We start from the raw sequence: 20,106 nt of genomic DNA on the forward strand, positions 1-20,106 counted from the left end.
ATGTTTTATAAGTAAGAAGCTGAAAGGGCCCCTTTAGGGTTGCAGGCTAGGTTGTAGGTTTCCCAAATTACATTGGTTCATGGGGCCCCTAGGCCAAAAGAAATACCTAACAGTTCTGTATATTTAGTGGTTACATCCAACAACGTAATAAGTATTTATCTCCTAAGATCAGCAGCCATTTAACAGTAGCCAAAAATAATTCCCATAAATTGGAAGAAAAAGAACCATTTTTATTTCATTCTTTTTTCTTCTAAAGATTTTATTTATTTATTTGAGAGAGAGAGCATGAGTGAGCACAGGGAGAGGGACAGAGAGAGAGCGAGAGAGAGAGAGAGAGAGAGAGAATCCTCAAGCAGATTCCCCACTGAGCATGGAGCCCAATGCGGGGCCCGATTCCAGGACCCTGAGATCATGACCTGAGCTGAAGTCAGATGCTTAACCCACTGAGCCACCCAGGTGTCCCCCAATTTCATTCTTAAATGGCTATGGCAACAGAAGGTGTGAGCCTTGTGAGCCTCTTGGGTGCCACAGAGCTCCTCGGATCCTGGCATCTGACTGGATACCACCCTCTCCATTTCCTGTTTCACAGTGATTTCCACACTTCACGTGCTTGGTGTCACTGAACCCCCAAGCCCCGCTCCCCAAGAAAAGATATGATGTCGTGGAAAGGAATATAGCAGAGACTAAAGCCACACGAAGGAACAACTACAAGCTTGTGGTTTGTTTAATGGTTGTCAGGCTTTGCTCCAAACTACAAAATAGTCTTCAGTGTTTCCAGAGTTTGTGTGAGCCTCAGGGTACCTCAGCACTTAGTTTGGGACTCATGGGGTTAAACATAGTAAACCCAGAATTAGGGACCGAGCCATGGGCTGAAGGTGTAGATTCTTAGCAAATATCCAACTTCTAAACAAGGGCCTTCGGATTTCAAATTTTTTTTGGATACTCTAAACTTGGATAATTCAGAGTCTCTGTGTGATTTGTTGAAATGGATGAATTAAGGAACCACTTTGGCTTTCTTTCATATGTAACAGACGAGAAACAGGGATCTCTTCCCCCATCCTCAGGGATGGTGAGCTATGTGTTACTTACTGTCTGTAAGACATAGACAGTTGCCCTGTAGAATGTCGTATACGGAGACTGAGGGATTGACACAGAATGTGGGGAACACATCTACGTGGTCAGCATTGCCCACACCAGGCCACGCCGCTCGTAGACAGGCAGAGTAGAGTTTCAGTCCAAGTTTAAGGCAGTCTTCTTTCCCCGACCCCATAGTGCCACCCAATATGAGGTGAAATATTACATGACTTGTAAAAACTCAAGATGGGCCCACCCCATCTCCAAACCAAATAATTCCTGAGACCCCTGAAGCTGAACCGTCGACATAGTCTCCAAAGCAACTTCCTGTTTAGCTGAGAACTGTATATATGACCCCAATAAGGTCCTTTGATAGCTCTTTAAGTTTCTTTAAATAGAGCACTGAAGTAGTAGTAAGAAGTCATTATTTTTCTCGAAAGTCACTTAGCAAATTGCAAATGGAAGAGAAAATACACGTGCAACTAGAGTCTGTTACCTTGCTGAACTAAAAAATATGGCCCAATTTCGCTTTCTCCCTCCCCCCACCCGGTTCTCGTCATTCTCAGCCAAGACAATAGGAATCATGTGATGTGACCGAGAAATTGGGCCAGTTAAAAATAGAAGGCGCACTCCACCAAGTTCATTAGAAAGTTGAAGTCTTATTGTTGATTGCCATTAATTTATCTCTGCCTGCCACATGTGTGAGGGAGCAGGGTGACAGACAATTGCCGACTCTGAGAACTGCCTCCAACCCCCCACCCCCCCGATCGCCTTAGCCCCCTGCCTTGTCTGAGCTCACCTGGGCCCGGGTAATACCCTCCACCAGCCCCAGGGCCCTTTCTCCACTGGGAGCAGTTTTAACTCTGCGAAAGTTCTGGTTGGCTTCTCCTCTCTCTCAACAGGAGTGCTCAACATCGGCTTTTATGAATGGGGAATGCAGGTTCCAAGGCTCATTTACTGGACGTGGCCTTCGTCCCTTTGCACCTGCGAAATCCTAAGGACTTCTGGGCAAGCTGTGTCTGGGTAGGTGTTAGAGCTGCGTGGCCACAGCGACGCCCGCTAGTTTTGTCCTTGGGACCAAGTCGTCCCTTTCCACCTCCCTCTCACAACGTACACACAGCCCCGTGTGTCAGGCAAGGCATGTCTCCCGGATGCAGCAAGGCCACGGGTATACACTTCCGGGCTGTGACTGTCCATCATGGAAGGAAGTGAGCTCTCGGAGAAGACTCCTTCCGATGGAGGCAAATGCTCTTCACATCACGACTTGTGGCCATTCTGCTGAAAAGGCTATTCTTCCCCTTGTTTTACAGATGAGCACATGGAAGGCTTGTGAGGCGAAATGGGGGGACTGATCCAGACCCCTCTCCTTCTAGGTCGGGTGATGGGTCACTCAGGGCACTATCTCTTCATCGTCTTTTCAGAGAGGCAGCCCGGGACACCCCTAATGGTCACAGGGTAAGGGCTCTAATCCTCCCTGCCCTGACACCCCACGATTCTCCCGCACCCAGGGTGCCCGGACAGTGTGGTTCCCATGACCCACGGGGCTGAATGGAGCTGTGAAGTCCCAGACCATGAGCAACATACAAAAAGCAGGGTTCTCAGCCTTGTCTGGGGCTGCGGAGGACGGAGGGCCTGGCCCCCACATGGGGGAGGTGGTTTGTCAGAGATCGGCTGGACCCACCTGCTCTCCAGGTGGGTTGTTAAGCCTCAGCGAACTTCAGGGTGTGTGTCAATGGGACACGCCCACTCCGCCCAGCTGGTGTTCCCTGGAGGACCTCTCTCCTGCCAGCGCAGCTGGTAAAAGGAGGGTGGAGGGGCGGGGGGGTGGCATTCAGCGGGGAGGTCGGTGTTGGAATTACCGACCTGTGGAGTGTTAAGGTACATCCATCTGCTGCCAGCTCCCTCCACTGCCTGGAAATTGCGCAGCCTAACTTCTACTAGAAGGTCTGGGAAGGGGGGATCTGTATTGAATGGGGGTCAGAAAAGAATCTTGGGGGGGATCACCAGGAAATTCTTAGAACCCTCTCCTATTTTTGCTTGTATTGCTCTTTATAAGTTCTCCTCTGGCGATTTCTAAATCATGTGGTTTCTGATGCCGCATCACTGTCCCATTACTGCCAGCTCTAGGCTCCCCCTCCCTCTCCTTCTGTCCCTCTCTTCTCCCATAGACCTCAGGGGAGCAGGACCCAATGCCAGGGTGGGACAAAACCTTAGAGCTCCCTCTGGTCTTCAGATATTATAGGTGAGAAAACTGAGGCCCAGAGCAGAAAAGGGACTCCTTGGACGTGGTATGTATATATCGACAGGTCCAAAGCGAATTTATAGAAAATTCATTTCTGTGTAGCAAGGAAAAGGTGTTTTCTGAGCCACTATCTCCTTGTGTACGAGGTGCGGTCCTAGCCAACCTACGGTACCTGTAACATATGCCTTACGGAGGGCCTGAATGTTGCTTTGCCTGCCAAGTGGGGACATTCGCTTGTCTGTGTCCCAGGGTTGTCCCCAGTGATGAGCAAGCTAGTTTATGGAAAAGGGCTAACATAGTACCCAGCACCCTGTGCTCTCGTTTCTATGCAGCAGCAGAGCTTGGTAGTTAGGGTACGGATTTGGGAGCCAGATTGCCTGAGTTCGGATTCTAATGCTGTAATTTCCTGTCTATAAAGTGAAGGAAACAATCATTCTGTTCCATATGGTTGGTGGGAAATAGAATGCAGAGTAGCAGAAGTAAACACCAGGATCAGTATGGGAAGCACCAGCACTCAGTGAATGTTAGCTGCTGTAACAAGCATTGCTATCGACAAACCATGATCGTTATTACTGTGCTTGTTATTCCATCTCCCAGGATCGTAGGGCGCTTAGTGCTGGAGAAGCCAGAGTGCCTGCAGAAAGACAGGACTGGTGAACAATTCCCCTGCTTATCATCACTTGGGGTGTCCAGCAGAGATAGGGAGCAATGATTTTTTTTCTGAGCTACTGAATGGATTCCTGCATGGTCAGAGAAACCAGAGCTAGTGTCCCTTTCAAAGCCTCCATGCTTCAAGACAATACCGTGAGTTTTTAGCATACTTAAATAAATTTGCAAAAAGATATTGCTACTTCTTAAAAAGATGCTGATCTCTGCCTATTCCCACTCCTTCGTTCAGTGCACAGAACACCTTCTATGTGGCAGACACAGCATGGGGTCTGGGGACCCAGCAATGGACGAGATAGGGCCTCTATCCCTGGGACAGACAGACATAATAAGCCCATGTTTTCAGGACAGTGTGTTGTGTACAGTGAGTCTAAATGCAGCCGTAGATGGCAAAGGGGAGGTTGTGACTACCTGGGGGAGTTCTACCAAAGAAATCTTCAGGGAAGGAAAAACATTTGTCCCGGGTCTTGCAAGACCCATGAGTGGGAGTGCCCAGGCAAAGGACATTCTCAGAGGAGGGAATGCCGTCTTCTCGCTTCCTTCCTGATGGCTTCATGAAACAGAACATAACGGCTCTGTAACTGTTTTGTAAAATAGCAAATAAGAAAGCTTACTGACAGACCGACTGGTAAACCTCTGAATTTATGAGAGGCCTCCGACCCCTGTGCTGGGACTCACCACCATAGCTCAGCTATTCTACTGACAATACCAGCCCAAGCGGTTATGCCAAGTACCCGTCAACCTTTCCTGGCTGAGGAGTCCCATTCAGGGTGAGCCCTCTGTTTTGGAAACGCAGATCAAATGGAGCAAACTTTATTTCCATCTCTTTATTTCCCTTATCTTTTATAAATTTCAATAAAAGACCCCAAAGTGTCCCCATCCCACAAGCAACTCCTGACCCATTCCAAGAGATCAAAACCTCAAGCTTGAGCAGTTCTTGGAATCCAGTGGCCTCTGCCTTCCTGGCCTCCTCACATCCATTCCCACAGCCCAGGCGGGTCAGGTGTGGGTTTCAGTTTACCTGAGACCAGGTGTTGGAAGCCGAGTGCCCACCAATTAATGCTATACGGGCAGGGCCTGGGAGTGAAGGGTGGAGACAGACACCACGTCAGGCTTGTGTGATTATGGGAGAAAGGAGGAATTCAGGTGGGAGGATACTGAGAAGTGGGAAGAAAGCAGAGCCCCAGGGATTGTGTGTCCCGTGGGCTCTATAGGAAGCGGACTGCTCCGCTTACCCGGATCCGGGGGCTGTACGGCTGTGCCCACCCGGCTCAGCACACACTCGGGGCTTCGGCCTGGTGCAGCAGAAGGAACAGGGGCTGGGAGTCACCAAGACCTGGGCTAGAAGCAGGGTGATGGCTCTGGTTAGCTGTATGACTTTGAACTGAAGACTTTTCCAAGTCCCAGTTTCCTCAGTGGGAAACTCACTTTTGAGGCTAATAAAACTTACCTCCAAAGTAATGTGGATTGAACAATTTAATGAAAGTCAGAATCCAGACCTGGTGTTCACAAAGTAACAAATATAGGTGATCAGCAAACAGAGGTGATCAGCAGATGTTCGTATGTCAAACAATAGGCATGAATTGAACATCTACGAAGAGTCGTCCATGTTGAATCGATGGTCCCTGCCCATCATGGCCAACCTTAAGCTATTCATTCACTCAAAAAACATTTATCTGAGATAAACTATATGTCAAGCCCGAAGAGGGCTTATGCAGACAAGGATATTATCCGAACAAGACTAAGATGGATACGTGACCTTGTGGAGTGTACATACCTTATATTCTCTGTGGCTTTGTCCATAAGGTTGAAATATTGGAAATAACCCAAAGACCCAGCAATAAGGGAATGGTTAAACAGATTGTTTATGCACACAAAGGGGCATTATTATATGATAACATCAACAAGTATTATTTATATAATAGTAACTGAAACAAGCAGGAAGTGAAAAATTTTTAAAGGTTTTATTTATTTATTTGACACAGAGGGAGAGAGCACAAGCAGGCGGAGTAGCGGGCAGGAAAGGGAGAAGCAGGATCCCAGCTGAGCAGGGAGCCTGATGTGGGGCTCGATCCAGTACCCTGGGATCATGACCTGAACCACCAATTAATGCTATACGGGCATTACGGGGTGAGCGAAGGCAGAGACTTTAACTGACTGAGCCACCCAGGTGCCCCAGGAAATGAACTTTTAAGGATAGTTAATTCTCAGTGTCACTTCAAACACTGACTTCGTGAGCCTGAACCACTGCTCCTAGGAGACATACATGGCTATATTCCTGTGAACTTTTGGTTACAGTATTTTTTTTAAAGATTTTATTTATTTATTTGACAGAGAGAGATCACAAGTAGGCAGAGAGGCAGGCAGAGAGAGAGGAGGAAGCAGGCTCCCCGCTGAGCAGAGAGCCTGATGTGGGTCTCAATCCCAGGACCCTGAGATCATGACCTGAGCCAAAGGCAGAGGCTTTAACCCACTGAGCCACCCAGGTGCCCTGGTTACAGCATTTTTGTCAACTGATCAATCCTTAACCTTATTTTATGGGTGCTTCTGTTTAAAGACACTTTATTTGATTCCTGTTGTTGATTCACTAACAATGGAACTCGTGGCCAATGTGCTATGGCTCCCGCCCTAACGGAGCTTTCATAACGTACTTTCTTTATAAGGCACATCACAACTTCTTGCTCTTGGGGACACTTGACGACACAATGGCAGGTTGCTGTTTGAAACGGTGAAATCACCAACAGAAAGCACAAAAATACAGAAAACATTGCACTAAAAGGACCGGGGAGAGGACACTTGTCAGCAGTATGGCGCTGAAACACAGAGGCATCTCTGGGTTCTGCCTCGGCTGGGAACCTGGACGTGGGGCGAGTCACGTTCCTCACTTTGTGCATGTCTGTGAACGACCGTGAAAGTGCTCTGAGTGCTGGTTTTGGGGTTACAGACACATTTAAGCAAGTAGGCACATTTGCCAATAAGGAATCCACAAAAAAGGAGTGTGTGCTTGTGAATAAAGATTTGAGATAACGTAGAAGAAAATAAGCGCGGCGGTCACTGCATGACCATCGATGCTCCTCTGTCGGGGCGCCTGGGTGTAGCAATCGGTCAAGTGTCTGACTCGATTTCGGCTCAGGCCACGGTCTCAGGTTCCTGAGTTGAGCCCCATGTAAGGTTCCACACCTAACATGGAGTTTGCTCGAGATTCTCTCTTCCTCTGCCCCTCCTGCTCACGGGCACGCTCTCTCTCTCAAATACATAAATAAATCTTTAAAAAAATTTTTCATTAATGTTATCAAGTTGGTTTTTTTCCCCCTACATTTTACAATAAATACACCTCAGGGAAAATGAACATGAAGCCTACGGGTGGCTTCCTAGACCCTCCTTACCTACTTTGCTCCCTCGGCTTGGTCAGTGGACTCAGAGGTGGTGGAATGAGGCATCAGCGTCAGCAGCTCCCAGCCTGGGCCTCTCCACACGGACGGAAGTTTCTAGAGAGGCGGTACGTGCAGCCTTGAATGCTTGCAACGGCTGCCCGGTGGAGCGGCCATCCCAACCTGAAGGAGGACCCCTCACCAAGAGTGCAGCACTGGACGGTTTTTCTCAGGCTGTGATCCTGTCCTGGCTGCGGGGCAGCCCCCGGGACCCCAGCCCTGTCAGAACCGCGGATACTCCGATTCCTGTGTTTTGAAGACTAAAGGCCGGGAACGCTGATTAACATAGGGCAATTTGTTTAATAGAGTCTTCTCTATTAAATGATTAAACTTGGGCTCTTTGGAAGAACGATTGATTCTCGCTGTGATTCAATAGGTCCGTGATTGAAATATTTAGAATTATTGCTCTAAATGATGCAAAAGACACACTTTTCAGCTCCTTTTTTAAAACTATTTGTCAAGAAGCCAGCTTACGTGTTGATGGAACCTAGTATTCTCCATTGAATTGTCCTAGGGGTCCATAGGAAGAGGAAGATCCCAGAAACTTCTTCACTGATACTCACAGAGACTAGGAGCAGTATTGTCCTAATTCCTGACTATGGGGGCAGGAAATTCCAGGCCACTAAGGTTGCTAACATTTTTACCTGATTTGCCTCCGGATTTAAAGTTATGTGAATGGCTTGTTTGTCTAACTCAGCTCTGCTCAAATCAATCTTTCATGGATCCCCCCCAGTAAAGATCACCTGGGGTCAAAGGTCATAGGTCATCATGGTTCTCAAATACCTACCCACTTTGTAAGAGTTCCAAAAGTGGACAATTACCCAGAAATCAGTGAGGAACAAAAGCAAGTATTTCAAAAGACTAACTGGAAAAAAAAACCGAGCGCAGCATGTACGATAATGCTTCAGATGTCTTTATGGCTATCCCGATGAATTTCCAGTTTTCCTCCAACACGACTTACAACAACATAGACTATGATAGAAGTCCCTGCTGTTGATGTCAGGGTTCCCCCGTGCTATATCCATCGCATGAGTCTTGACCGACGACATAACCCTTCCCGTGCCCGTGTGTGCTCATGCACACGACACATTCTTAAACACGTGTGAGCTCAGACAGCCTTACGATGTCCTAACAAAGGTTTCCCTCAAGTAATTCATTCAGGGCTACCACAGAGATGAAGCAAAACCAAAAAATACAAAAAACCAGCAACTTAGAAGGACTTTCAAAAAATCTCATGGTTTTGTAGCTCATTTCTGTTTTCTTAGGGTGCCAAGCTATTAATTTTGATTTAATTAAAAAGTCGAAATGTTCATAGAAACAAACCCGAAATAAATAGGGGCATTAAGATTATATGGAGGGGAAGAAACAGACATGAACTAGAGATTGTCTGAAACGTCAGGTTACGGCAGCGTGCACAATGTGAATGGAGCAGGTTGGTTAAATCCGTGTGTTTTAAAAGGTGGGTGGTCACACACGGCTCGGAGTCTTTGTCTCCTGGAGAACCAGGGACTCTGGAGAAGACGAAATAATTTTTTTTTCCCATGGGGAATGAGAGGAATTTTAGCCTATTGCTTCTCTAAACGTTAGCATTAAGGTGCCTTATATTTGCCCACACGCTATGCTTTAAAATCAATTTTTGGCAAATTCTCACATTTCCATTGTCCATTTTTAGGGCAAAGGTGAAAAAGAAATCCATCTATGGATCCTTATTTTTCTTGTCTTTCGTTCACCAAAGATGTTTTGGGATGTTCCAGTTTAAAGTCATGACTTCTATCCGCCTTGGTTGGGGGCAGCCGTGGTAACTTGGGCCCTCCTCCTAGGTGGACAGGACGCCTTAGAAGGGGCAGAATGTGGTGACCTTGGCCAATGACCCTGTCTCTTCTTTACTCAGCCAAGTGAGATTCCCAAAAGTATGGGCTTGGCCCCAAAGTGTCGAATGCATTCACTCCAAATGGCGGTTTCTTCCCTCTGCGCTGAAGGGAAGAGAAGCAGATTTTGCAGCATCTACCGTGTGCCAGACACAGAACGGCAGGCCTTGCCGATTTCCTACTGACATCTTTCTAATGATGTTGCAGGGTGGACATTAGGACTGTCCCTGTTTAAATGAGGCGGCACAAGAGAGGTTAGGTAACTTACCCGCGATCACCCAGCCACGTGGCTGGGTTTCAAACCAGTTATGTCTGTCTCTGTGGTGTCCGTCGGGTCACACTTCCCGGAAACTCTGCCAGCCTCAGCAGGGGAGATGGCGTCCCTGAAAGCCCCCCAAGGAGGGGAGGGGGATGAAGGCTCATTTGGCCAGTATGGGGGAGGAGGTGGGGTAAAGGGAACAGCCAGATGCCACAGCCATCTCGGGTCAAATGAAGCCTGATCCTTCCTCAGCTTGATTTGACCTAGAACTGGGAAACAGATGGGTCCAAGCTGCCCGAGGGTCCGAGGGAGGTTGAGCAGAGGCTGGCTGCAACCGCTCCTGTTCTTAAGGCCTGGGGCTGCTGGCTGCTTTGGGAACCGAGCTCCAGTGTGTACCTTTTGACTTATAAAACCTTAGATAGGAGTTCATGTGTGAGGCTTCGAGTCCAGAGAGCTCAACATTTCCGAGGGCAGCAGACTCAGGGAGAGCCTGGGCAAATCCAGAGAGACAAGGCAGATGTCAACAGATGCGTTACAAACAATGTGGCTGGTTGCCCGAAGAGATCACCGAGAAGATAAACAACGACCGAGGAAAGACGCCTAATGGACTGAATGCTCACTCAACAGCAAGGACTCAATCTTTCGCCATGCTGAGTAGTGGGATTGTTTCGAAGAGATACTGCGTTGTTTAGCTACGCCCTGCAGTTGGGTGACTGGGGGACCCAGCTCACAGATTTTTACTGTACATGTGTTGAATGAATGAATGGAGACTGGCTATTTATTCATTCAGAACTCACTTCCCAACAGAAAGACCAACCGTCGGGTTTGCTTAGGACCTCATTGTTTTCTAGGACACGGGACTTTCAGTCCTAAAATGAAGAGTGTCCCGGGCACACCGGGGCTAGCTGGTCCCCTGCTTACTGCGAACCCATGATGGACCAGACCCTGGGCCCCCACCGGGCACAGTCAGACACTTGGGGCTAAGTCAAACACAGTCCCTGCTCTCAAGGAGTCCGCGTATGGTCAGAATAGATAAATACGATGCGGTGGTAAATGCCGCGATAGGGCCGCGTGTGTGTGAGAGAGCAAGGCGGTGGAGTCAGATGCACCAGGACGGCTTTTAAGAGGGCAGGAGAACCCTGGAGGCGAGTCTTGATGGGGGAGGAGCTCACCAGATCTCCAGAGAAGCTTGGGAAGGGCCTTGGGGCTAAGGGACAGCTGGGACCAAGGCGCAGGGTCTCGTACAACAATGGTTTGGTTCAAGAAGCAGTGGGCAGCATATGTTTGTATGTTCATGTGTGTGCCTTGGGCACCAACAGGGGAAAACGGGAGCATCGTGAGGTTGGAGAGGCATTTGAGGGGCCCCGTGACAAGTCGGAGACCACGTCAAGAAAAATGAAATTTATACCCCGGGCAATAGGGAGCTATTGAAGGTTTTCTAAGCAAGGAGAGAGAGAATCCGAAATTCTAAAAGTCTACATTCACTCAACGAATGTTTACTGAGCACCTGCTGTGTGCCAGGCGCGGTGCTAGAGCAGTAGACGAAGGCATGCGTGCATGGCTATCAGCCAGGAAGTTTCTTTTTAATCTTCCAGGGGCGGTGAGGGTCCTTGAAATCCAGGGCCTAGCTGATATGATGTTTGGGCCTGTGGCTTCTGTCAGAAAAATTGTTCTGCAGTGAGCACATCTAGCCAGAAGACTGCCAGCCCCGGCTCCAACCTCCGCCCCCTTATCTGTTTTTCTTTTTCCAAAAGACCTTGAGGACTATAGTCAATTCCACTACAAAACGGTTACACAATTTCCCCCCGAGAAAGCGAGTTTCCACCTTAGGGGATGAATAAGCCCTTTCTTTTCTGGAGAGCCGGCTGATGGAGGCCCAGGCCGGGTCCTGCAGGAGGGGTGGCGTGGGGAACAGCAGGCCTCGGTCTAATTTGGGGGTGACTGTTTTTTCATTAAACAAAGTCTGCATAGTGGGGGCCATGTCCGCAGGCGCCCCGGGGGGGCCGATAAATCAGGGGGACAGGGCTCGGCCTGCGCCGTGATGGGGGGGGGTAGGGAGCCAAGGCCCACCAGCTCCGCGCGGCCCGAGTGGTCATTCTTCCGGGGCTGCGGGTCCTATAAATGGTGCCTTTGAGGAGGCTGCCCGGGTGACAGCGGGACCCTCCCTGCAGCACCCACTCGGCCACTGCCTTCTGAAAGCTGATTGTCCCTCCTCAAGCCCTGCCCTCCTGCGACATTCTTCACGCTGACCATTGTCTGCAGAAAGAGCCCATTGTCTGGGGCTCACAGATCTGCTGACGGAGGCCCCTGCACGGAGAGGAGCTTTGGGGAGAAAGAAATCCGCCCAAAACAACAACAAAAAAACCTGAGCCTGGCCGGAGGGCAGGGTTTAGACCGGGCTTGTTGAATTTCCTGATTCGCTGGTGTTCTTCCCAAGAGGAAATGCCCCCCATTATGGGAGGATCAGAGTTTTATCTCTGGGCTGGAATGACACCATTTGTGCCTTTGTGTCAACAGCACAGAGAGGTATTGTTTAGGGGTCCGTGGCCGGCGCTGGGAAGGGCTTGTTTGAAGAGAAAAAAAGAAAAAAAACCCCAGAACAATGTTTACCCAGCAGGCAGCTCCTGCCAACCACCCTCTGCACTGGGATGTCAGCTGGCCGGCCCGGGCCCCCTTGGCTGGGCCTTGGCCTTGAGTGTGGCTGGGCGGGCAGCTGTCTGGGACAGGTACGCTGTGCCAGCACTCGAAACACCAACAAACAGCACCCCCCACCGCCATCAGGGATCCAGAACCAAAGGTTAGCGCTGGGAGCACAGAATCCTCCGCCCAGGGTGCAGGCAAGATCCTGTCGCCTGGTGAATTCCTTCGGGAAGTCGGGAAGTCGGCTTCAGAGACTTGCTGCTGCAGGTGTGGTCTCAGCACCAGCAGCATCTGCATTGCCTGGAGCTGGTTAGATCTGTAGGCTCTCAGGCCCCGCCCCAGGCCTGTCGCCCCATGCCGTCCCGATGCCGTTGTAGGAAGTTGTCCAGAATGAACTGACACTCTAAGCTGGAGAAGCACTGGTCTCAAGCAGGGGTTCTCAAACACGACTGTGTATTGAAATCACCTGGGGAACTTTTAAAAAGTTCTGATGACCAGGCAGCATCTCAGGCCAGTGATGTCAGGATCGCTAGGGGAGGTCGGAACATCAGTATTTTCTAAGACACCTCGAGGGATTCCAACATATCTCCAGGTTTGAGGCAGAGGAATGTGGCTGATGCTCTCGTTCCCCTGCCTTAGCACTGAATCTGCGCTGGTTATAATACCGCAGTTTCTGAGCATTTTCTAGGTGAGAAGTGCTGAGCCTTTATCCATGAAGATGGTATGCGTCTGTGACTACAGTGCTTTTCTGGCCCAGAGAACTCCTGTTCATCTCTCAAAACCCAGTGAAAAATGACTTCTCCTCTGTGATGCAGTCCTAGATCTTCTGAAGCAGGAAAAGAAAACATGCTTCTTCCTCTGAATACCCACTGCCCTTTGCATCTTTCTATTACTGTACTTGCCACATTAAATTTTAATGATCTGTTTACCTGTCACTGGACTTTTTTATCTTTGTATCCCTGGGGCCTGGGCACAAAGTAGGTGCTCAGTAAATGAAGTGACAACATGAACAAGAGGGTGAGTACCTGAATGAATACAAGGATGAGTGACGATACCTTCCCTGCCTTTAAAAAACTACAATTCTAGCAGACGAGGCCACTTTGTACTCAGTTTACGAGCTATTAACTCTAGATAGGCGTTGTGACTGAGGTTCAACCAGGGTCCTATGGGAATGCAGAGCAGGGGACAGGAGGTCCCTTAGACACACTACTCCAGGCCTGCTGGGCAGAGGGTGGCTTGCCCTTGACTGGTTCCCTTGGGCTCCTTTCCTTATCCTATTTGGAAACAGGAAGATCCTCCAACTGGTGGAAGGGACAGATTCTGTTTTCATTTCTCAATGATGCTGGTACTATTACCTATAGGACAGGTGACTGTCCTTGTATTGTCAGGCCCCAGAAGACGAGCCTGGAGAGGCTTGGAGGAGCCTAATGGGTCTGCGTGATTGCTGACTGGGAGAGTGGGTTAGCGTAAGTACAGCCATCTCAGCTTGGGCAGCCATCTCAGGCCCAAGGGCTGAACTTGCCCCTACTTTACTTTAGTTCCTGGGACCCCCACCCTGCTTTAGTTCCAGAGACCCCCCACCCTGCTTTAGTAACAGGAATACCTAACCCTGTAAACGCTTCCAGGAAAAACTGCTATACCTGACCCTTGTAAACACTTCCAAGAAAGTACCTAACCCTGTTACCAGCCCAGCAACAGCTAATCAGCCTACTGCAGAAAAGTCTGAAACTTCTCCTCCTCTCCTCACCCCCAAGCCTCTTGTAATGACCCATAAAAACCCCTGCCTTAACTAGCCTGGGGTCCAAGTCCCTACTCCGCTGTGTCGGGTATATTTGGGCCCAAGTTTAAGCTTGTCAAATAAACCTCGCTGTGTGACTTGCATTATCGAGAGTGTTCTCTGTCTAATTGAGGGGTGGTCGACTCTGTACCCTAACACTGACCAGATGGGGAGGCCGCCTCCGCGGCTGTGTGTCTGTGGCCGTTGGACCTGTAGGCGAGCTGATCACTGCAAAGTCAAGGCCCGACTGGCTGAGGCCTTCCCTGGTCAGAGGCAGAGTGGGCTGCCCAGTAGGCCCAAGTTTCAGGCTGAAGCGCGCTCCCTCACTGCTGAGGAGTATCAAGTCAAGAGGCCTAGAGGATGGGCAGAGGTCAGCCAGTCAGATAAATGGGTACAAAAGAAGCCAAGGCAGGTGGTGGGAGTTGGCATGAAGAGGCCAGGGGTCAGAGGGACTGAGGTTTGAGACAGGAGTCGGGAGGCAGAAACCAGCCAACTGGAAGGGTCTGGGATGACAAAGTCAAAGGGTCAACAGCCAGGAGAAGGGTCTCAGTTGCAGCAGAGTTTTAAACCCTCCTGGTGGTGTAAGAAGGAAGACGAGGGCCCAGGGAGAGGAGGGGGCCTGTGCTGGGCAGAAGGGAGGAGAAGCCGGCAGGCTAACACCAGCATCGTTAGATGGCACTTGGCTGCTGTCTTCCCGAGGGCATTCTCTGAAGGTCTCTCCTGGAGCTTGATGGAGACGCAATTCTGGAACTGTGTCACTGCTCTACTGTGGGTGGATCCTCGGGGTCCTGGGACATTTGCGAAGGAGACTTCCTTCCATCTTTTCTCATTTTCCTGCATGGGCCTGGGTTCACTTTCTGTGTCGAAGAAATCCCTTCTACCCTTCAACCATGTATCTCTCTATTCCCCGCACATGGCACACAGCATCTTGGGTGTCAGGAAGTCTCAAGATTTGCTCAAGTCAACGTCTCCTTGCACTTGTCAGATTCCCCGCAGACACAACCCCCAGTGGTTTCTCTGGGAAGACAGCCTCAAGAACTGAAGGACAGGATGTTGAGGACAGGCTAGCGGCCGTTGTCAACTCCCTCCAGAGGAAGGAAGCCTGGGGGTCTTTGGGGGCATGTCTTCATCTTTGGTTCTGTCTTTTTAGCCCCTCCGATGTGGGCCCAGCTCCCAGGGCTGAGCACGGAGGGGCACCAGAAGAGGCCAGGAAGGAAGAGCCCATGAATTCCAGAGGGGTTCCTGGCTGAGCCTGAGCATCAAATTCTGTGAGCCTCGTTCAGGGAGTTCACGGGGGGTTGAAAGGGACTGAGCTGCGGTGTAGTAGACATTCTATGGAGACATTCTTAGCTGAGCTGGGAGTGAGAGCCAAGGCTGGGTCGGAGTCAGGGAGCCTTGTATGAAGCTTCCTTCCATAGGCAGAGGAAGCCTAAGGCCTCCTTTATTGGTTACTGGCTAAGAAATGTGGGAACGGGGACTCAGTTCAGGAACCTGGCACTCTCCTCCAGGAAGATCTCCCTGATCATCATAGAAGGAAGTGATCACACCTGATCGACCTAGCGGTTGACTTTCCCCTGGTTACAGATATGTGTCCCACGTCCTGCCGTCCCCCCTTTTCCAGGGCTGGTCCAGTCTTGCTCTTTCTCTGGTCTCCTGGGTGCCCAACGTGGGACCTGGCCTGGCCTAGTGCACAGTGAACATCTCCTCTATGGAGTGACTTACCTCTTGTCAAGGGTGCACTGTGCTGGGGTTTGGTAATCGAGACAGCAGAAGGGTCTAGAATGTTGCACAGAGCACCTGGCTTCTTTGATTTCTCAACTGCTGGGTGGGCTTAAGAATCCCCTCCTTGCCTGCCCTTCCGCAGGGGGCTACCAGGAGCACATAAGAACATGAATATCAAGTACGAGAAGTCCACCGGCAATGTTAGGTAAGAGGCGGTGTAGAGTAGTGATTAGGGCCTGAGCTCTGTCACCAGGCTCCCCAGGAGTAAATCTGGTTTTGGTGCTGGACAGACATACGACCCAGGGCAAGAGGGGAGATCTCCCTGTGGCACAGATATCTCAACCATAACAGGAGTTGTCATGAGGATTCCATGAATGAATTTTGTAAAACCCTTGGAACAGTGCACGAAGGTGGGAGATGGATGGAGGCAGGAGGCTCCAAATGTGGGGACCCTCTTCCTGATTCCAGGTCACCAGTCTTTCAGAAAATACTATTGCATTCTATGCTCTATGAACCATCTTGTTTCACTGACGAACCAAGCTGGGAATGGGGCAGCACAGCCTCCAGAAGGGAGCTGGGTTGGCCTGGTTCTGGTTCCTTCTAGCTCTGGCTCAATAATTCTGGGAGCAGACAGTCTTCTACCTATGGGGGAAAGCAGGCCTAAGCACCCGCCCCTTGGGTGAAAGCATCCACTTCTCTTTGGCACTCCACGCCCTTCGGCATTTTTCCTTAAATCTTTTCTGATCGTATTCCTTGCTCTTCCCCTACCCGTTCCTGTAGTTGCTGGAAATCCGGAACTGAGCAGGACGTGGCTCATGCCCAGGTGAAGAAAGGAAGTTCAACAACGAACAAATAATTACGAGGGTGTCCTGTAGTGTCAGAAAGTGCAGCACGATATGACCCGGCAGAGCAGGGCTTCACGGCCTAGGGGCAGGACCAGAGAGGCCTCCATGGGGAGCAGCACAGCCAGAAAAAGCAAGGATGGAGAGTGTTGCCTCTAGAGGAGTGGCAGGTACAAATGCCTGGTGATCATGAAGAACGGAGCGACCCTCCCTTGCCGTCTGAGTCCAATAGTTCGGTCTTGGGATGCTCGTCCCCTTGTCTGGGGTTTGATCACCATTTGTGGAGTCCTCCCTTTTCTTTTTATTCCTGGCCCTAGCCATGAGCTCTTAGTCTGGAACAGGGTTGACAAATATTATCTGAAAGGATTACTTGGTAAATATCCTTGCAGGCTGCCCAGCCTCGGTGGCGGCTCCGGAAGACGCCACTGCTATGCAGAAGCCGCCATTGTCAGGCAGCGGCCGCCATCGTTACCCGGAAGCAGCCGTGGGTACCTTGCCAATGAAGGAGCATGGCTGTGTGCCAACAGGACTTTATTTACACAGATACTGGGTTGGATTTGGCTCAAGGGCTGTAGTTTGCCAACTTCTGGCCTGGAAGGGAAGGCAGGCAGTATACCAAGTGGCTGTCTCTCTCCTGGAGATTTTTCACCCACAGTGGTCGATGGGTTGATTCTCTGAAACTCAGTGCAGAAGCTTGAGTCAGTCATCGTCTTCAGTTGGTGCAACATCCCTCACTGGTCCCCACCAGGCTCCTCTTCTCACTGAGGTACTCATCCGTCCTCGTTCCCATCCCCCTCTCTTCACAGATGACTGTCCCAATGCATCTGCTCTGTACCCCGGAAATCATAGGCGTCTCTCTGAAGGAGGTTGCTCTGTATAGTGTATTTTGAACTTACAGAAATGTCACCTTGCTATCCACAGTTTCGCTTCTTCCTTCTTTCCCCTATTCCACACTGCATTTTTAAAAAAAATCTAATGCTGTGCATACATTTAGGTCTTTGCTTCTAAATGCCGCAAACCGTTTCACATTGCACATCATCACCTTCTCCTTATTTCTCTCCCTGGGGATGATCACTATGTTCGATGCTAGCTCTTTAACCCCACAAACACCATCACATCCTCCCCAGTGGAGGTGCTCAGACTGCCTTTCCTTTTTGGTACACCCTGCTGTTATAGCACGTGTCCTCTGGGTGTCTGCCTCTGCTCTGGACTGTGAGGTCTCGAGGTCCATTGTCAGAGCAGTATCTTTACCCCAGAGTCTAGTGAGATGCCTGGTACTTTGGAGGGCCAATCGTGTTTAGCGAATGAATTAGTTTCTGAGGGGAGGGTTCTATCAGGCATCTTTTAGATGAGCACCGGGTTGTTCTGGCTGTTCTCCAGCAGCAGATTGGATACAGCCCTCATCCCAGTGGTACCTTCTCTGTGGGAGCCTTCCCGCCACCCGCACAAAGTGCTTTCCCATGATTGCTTCTTGTTTAGTTACGTGTTGATTATCTGGTGGACTGATTTCATTTCATGCTGTAAACTTGGGGAGTATAATGGTTACTTTGATGTGTCAACTTGGCTAGGCTATGGCACCCAGTTGCTTGGTCAAACACCAGTCTAGATGTTACTGGGGAGATATTTTTTAGAGCAGATTAGTGTTGAAACCAGGACACTGAATAAAACAGATTATCCTCTGTAATGTGGGTGGGCTTCATCCAATCAGTTGAAGGCATTCACAAAAAGAACGAGGTCCCCCACAGAAGAAGGAAGTCTGTTCAAGATGGCCTTTGGACTCGGGACAGCAGCATCAGCTCTTTCCTGGGTCTTCAGTCTTCTGGCTTGCTTCACAGATCTTGGACTTGTCATCACCATGATCACAAGAGCCAATTTCTTAAATTTTTTCTCCCTCTCTCTCTACCCTATGTCTGTTTCTCTAGAGAACTCTACGAACATGAGGGGGACAGGGATAAATCTACTCTAGAATAAGATCTTTTTCATGACATTTAAGGCCTTCAAGGGACTTCGGGAGACTCTGTCTATGACAGCGTCTCAGAGTCCCCCTAGCTGAGCGCCACCACACACAAGCACAGGCCCCAGGTTGGGTTGAATCAGTGAAATTCAACAAAGATCCACATTAACTCCTACTTCCGGCGTTAGATTGTGCAAACTCTCTAGTTGATCTGGGGACCAATTCTCACCGAAGCCTTGATCATTATTATTCACCCATCAAACCAAACTCAGCCATGATACAGGAACCCCAAGAACCAACTTAAGAGGGCATAAGAGCGCCCCCCCTCAGAGCAGAGAGCACCAGAGGCTGGTTAGTGGGAAAGATCTACTAGCGGATCCCTAGTATTGCCCAAGTTTATGGAACATCCTTTACTATGTCCCAGGCACTTGGTGATTTTCACAAACAACCCTAAAAGGGTAGATTATCAGCCCCATTTTATAGATAAAGAAATGGAGCCTAAAGATGCTGAGTCTCTGTCAGGGCCACGAGGGTAGTGAGTAGTGGATCTGAAATCAATCTCGGGTTTGTGTTGAGAGGCCAAAGTCTGTGCTCATCCCATTGTGCCCTGAGTTTTTCTCTCCTTCCTTCCTTTTTTTCCTTCTTTCTTTCTCTCATTCATTCATTCATGAAAATCCTGGGTGCCTGCATATGTTCTAGGTGTGATGGAATCTATGGTTATGTTTTTTCTTTTTTTTCCCCCTACGTTTTCTTCTCGTGAGGCTCACAGGCACAGAGGAATCCTGGGATGGTGAGACAGTCCTATCTTGGAGGTGTGTGCAAAGAGAGCACAGAAGTACAAAACACTCTTCTCCCCTGGAGGTCTTGGGGCGTCAGGGATGTACATGGGAGCAGGTGTTGCAGGGCTCCTGATGCTTTGGACAGGAAGGGGGCCCAGCTAGCACTGGATGAGAGGCTGACCAGGAGGAGTAAAGATACCAGAGGAAACAGGGACTTTGCAGGACAGCATGTCCCAGGGCCAGGCCAAAAGCCGGGCATCAGGGTGGGGTGCCATAGGGGTGCAGAGCCTGGGCCTATGGCTGAGGCCATTGGCAGTGTGAGGAGCACAGAGGAGTATGGGGTGAGAAATGCTGGTAAGACCTTGGAAGGTGGTGCCCAGCGGTTGGACTGGAGCTTTGGAGGTATAATGGAGGTTGGAGGTTGGACAGGGCTAGGATGAGGGTGAAAAAAGCATGAGGAACTCGTGCAAAATTTAAGGAGGGCCAAAAAACTCAGTCACTGAGATATAGAACATCAGAAATTAGCGCAAAAGACACAAATGTGATCTGAATGGGCAGTTGCACCCCAGTGTTTACAGCAGCAATGTCCACAATAGCCAAACTGTGGAAAGAGCGCAGACGTTCATCGACAGATGAATGGATAAAGAAGATATGGTGCGTGTGTGTATATATATACACACACATATATGTATGTATATATATATAAAGGAATATTACTCAGCCATCAGAAAGGATGGATTCTTACCATTTATAGTGGCATGGATGGGACTGGAGGGGATTAGACTAAGTGAAATAAGTCAGTCAGAGAAAGACAATTATCATATGGTTTCACTCATATGTGGAATTTAGGAA

The sequence above is a fragment of the Meles meles genome, chromosome 15 (genome assembly GCF_922984935.1).
Source record: "Meles meles chromosome 15, mMelMel3.1 paternal haplotype, whole genome shotgun sequence".
NCBI classification, from domain to species: Eukaryota; Metazoa; Chordata; class Mammalia; order Carnivora; family Mustelidae; genus Meles; species Meles meles.